This window comes from Cebus imitator, unplaced genomic scaffold (assembly GCF_001604975.1).
Source record: "Cebus imitator isolate Cc_AM_T3 unplaced genomic scaffold, Cebus_imitator-1.0 Scaffold179, whole genome shotgun sequence".
Taxonomy (NCBI): domain Eukaryota; kingdom Metazoa; phylum Chordata; class Mammalia; order Primates; family Cebidae; genus Cebus; species Cebus imitator.
This window is the reverse complement of record NW_016107494.1, coordinates 4,194,995-4,198,134: the sequence shown is the minus strand read 5'-3', so window position 1 is coordinate 4,198,134 and position 3,140 is coordinate 4,194,995. Positions and strand designations below refer to the sequence as shown.

Here is a 3,140-nt window from a genome sequence, read left to right as displayed (position 1 = left end):
CCAGCTCGGCTCCCTCAATGGCCGCTCCGTTCTCCAGCCATGCTGGCTTTCTTTTAGGTCCTCTACCTCTGGGCTACAGTTCATGTGCTTCCTTCTTTCTGGAATTTTCTTCCTGACCTACCCAACTCAACCCTCAGACTTTACTACAAATGTCATTTCCTCACATCCCCCTTCCCTGACCTGAGATCAAGCGTCTCCCTGACCCAAGACCAAGCCAGAACGAGCCTCACAGCACCCCATCTCCCCTCCACAGAGGCCGTAATAACCCACAGAACCTGGGGCCATGATCTGTGGCTTTGAACCCTGGCTCTGTCACTTGGCCAGGTCTCTCAGCCTTTCTGTGCCTCAGTTTCCTCATCTATAAAATGGAAATGACAGCAGTGTCTGCTCATAAAGTGTGGCGAGAGCTAAATGAGTTAATGCACTCAAATCAATGGTGCTGCATGGTTAATGCTGTATAAATAACAGTGACTACCAAATATTATCAACAGGCCTTGTCACAACTGTTATTAAAGAACTAATCATGCATTGGTTATTAGATCTTTCTCTCCTGCCAGCATGTGCGCTCCAGCTGGAGAGGGATGCTGCCTTATCCATGGCTGGATCTATAGAGATTCTTACAATGCCTTGCACACAAACACTATTGGGTACGTATTTGCTGGCTGCAGGAAAATGTGAAGGAATATGCACCCCGAATGGGAGGAAGAGAATGAGTCAGGAGAGCAGAGCCACCACAGGAAACCAGGAGGCTAAGTGGGGTGGAAGGGAGTGAGCTCTCAGACTCTCAGGAGCAAAACCTTCTAAGCTGGGCTCTTACCTCAGCCCCTCCCACACAAGGAATCCAGATGGGTTCCCCAGGACCAGGCTCTCCCCTAGGGGGCTGCTCCCAGAGGGTAGGTTGCTGGGACTGCCCAGGATGGGGATGGTCCTCTGATCAGGAGGAGGTGGGTGGCAGCACCCACCTGCTGAAGATGTCTCCAGAGACCTTCTGCAGGTACTGCAGGGCGTCCGCCATCTGCTGGACGGCCTCCTCTCGCCGCAGGTCTGGCTGGATGAGGGGCACGGCATACGTCTGACCTGCCAGGGAGTGCTGGGTCTTCACAGGATTCATGGTGCCTGTGGGTGGGAGCCGGAGCATCAGAGCTGCCCACGCCCACCCGCACCCACTCACTGTAATCCAGCCATGAGTACAAGGCTAAGGAGTGGCAAGAGTACATACACAATTCTCCTCAGAAAGGAAGGAGAGACAACACAGCCCTCATCCCAACTATGCACATAGCTTCAGCCTGCACAAATAGGGGAGAAGGGGACACAGCATTTGGTGGGAGGCCAGGAGCACACAGATGGGAGTCTGCTGATGCCTGCTGAGTGAATGAGGGAGGGGGAGGGCAGGACCAGGGACTGGGGAATTGGTAGGGCCAACGGAGGAGTTCAGAGAAGGTGCAACATTTCTGATGCCTTACAAGGTGCTTGGTAGCTGCCAGGCACCCTTTCCATACACTGTCTCAGTTCAGCTCCCCACCTCAGATAAACAAGAAAGAAACCTTAGTTGCAGAGAACAAAAGAGGCTGAAAACCAAGGGATGGAAATGGGGTAGTTGGGGAGATTGCCTGATCAACTGCCAAATGGTACCCAGTTCTGGAAAAGCACAAAAAATGTGCACACATGGGTTCTTCCCACTTTAACCCCTGAGAATTTGAGGTCTGCTCCTGAAACAGACTGGGCAGTGGCTAGCGACTCTAGGTATAGGGGTGTCCAGCCCTGCTCACCTAGATAAGAGCTTAGGGGGCCTTAGAGGAAGGAGGTGCATGTGGGGGTGGAGGACAGGAAGGAAAAGCACTCCTGGAATTGCAAAGTGAGGGCAGAGTCTATTTATACTGGGTTTAATTAACTCCTCTCCCTGGTGCCACTAAAGCAGCAATCACACTGCAGACGGCACTGATTTGATTGGCAAGAGGTGCACCAGGCAGAATATTAAGGGACCAGGCCCCTATAAATAGGCCTAATCACAGCCCCTCACTGGAAAACGGTAAGGAAGACATTAATCAGCCCTGGCACTGTGCCCTAGACCCGCTCTCCTAAGCACTACAGTGGGGCCTTGGTTGCAACACAAGTGGGTGGGGCTGGTGAGTGTGGCATGAAGGGACGAGGTTTCATGTGAGTTTAAAATGCTGTGACACTGGGTAAGTTGCCTTCTCTGAATCTGATCCTTTCTATTTCCCATTCTCCAGACTGAGAACCAGCACTGCTGAGATGTGGTTATTCCCAATAATAATTTGTATATTTTACATAACGCACAGCACGAACATCTTCACCCAGCTGAAGCCTACTCCTTTGCTCCCCTGCTGGCTTCCCCAGCCCTTCCTTCTGCCCTCCTCAGGCCAGCACTGTTCATGATCTGAGGCGACCATCCTGCTCTTCAGCTTTTTCTCCAGCAGTGAGCTCCTCCTTTGTGTACAGGCTTTCCAGACCTGTACTTGGCTTGAATAATCATCAGGGCCCAGGAGTTACTCCTCACCTCCCACTTCTTTTTCCACCAATCATATAACCAAAGCACGGCCAGCTGATGCCCAGCCATCTGAGAAGCCTAACCCTCTGAGACCATCACAGCCCTTGCAAGAATGAGTGTTTTTTTTTTAACAAACCGGGCTCTGTTTATCATTCTTCTAGTACTTCCCCAAGGATGATTGTACCCTCAGCACTCAAGACCACTTGCTGTTCCCCTACACACTTTTGCTCAAGCTGTTTCTTGAACATTCCCTCCCCTTCTTTGTATTTACACTGATGCAAGTTTGCTGGCCATCCTAACTTATTTCTGTGCCTCAATTCTCCCATATGTAAGATCACAAACAGGGTAAAGGTGCAAGATATTTCCTGTGCACATCTTAAGATGAATTCCTTGTTAGTGTGTGTAAGATGAATTCCTTGTTTGTGCGTATGCTGTTTGCTCAGACACACATAAGACTACATACACAATTCTCCTCAAAAAGGAATCAGCAAGCCCATTCAAGAACAGGACTGAAGGCTGGGCATGGTGGCTCATGCCTGTAATCCCAGCACTTTGGGAGCCTAGGTGGGTGGATCGCCTGATGTCAGGAGTTCAAAACCAGCCTGGCCAACATGGTGAAACCCCTTCTCTA

At 50.7% G+C, this 3,140-nt stretch overlaps 1 long non-coding RNA gene across 1 annotated transcript; it reads right to left on the bottom strand.

The window, feature by feature from the left end:
• Positions 1–435: 435 nt before the first annotated feature.
• Positions 436–2,618, bottom strand: LOC108315848. The gene is made up of 2 exons (XR_001830097.2): positions 963–2,618; positions 436–662 (listed from the first exon to the last, which is right to left on the bottom strand). It is a non-coding gene; the product is annotated as an uncharacterized LOC108315848 (long non-coding RNA).
• Positions 2,619–3,140: the final 522 nt, after the last annotated feature.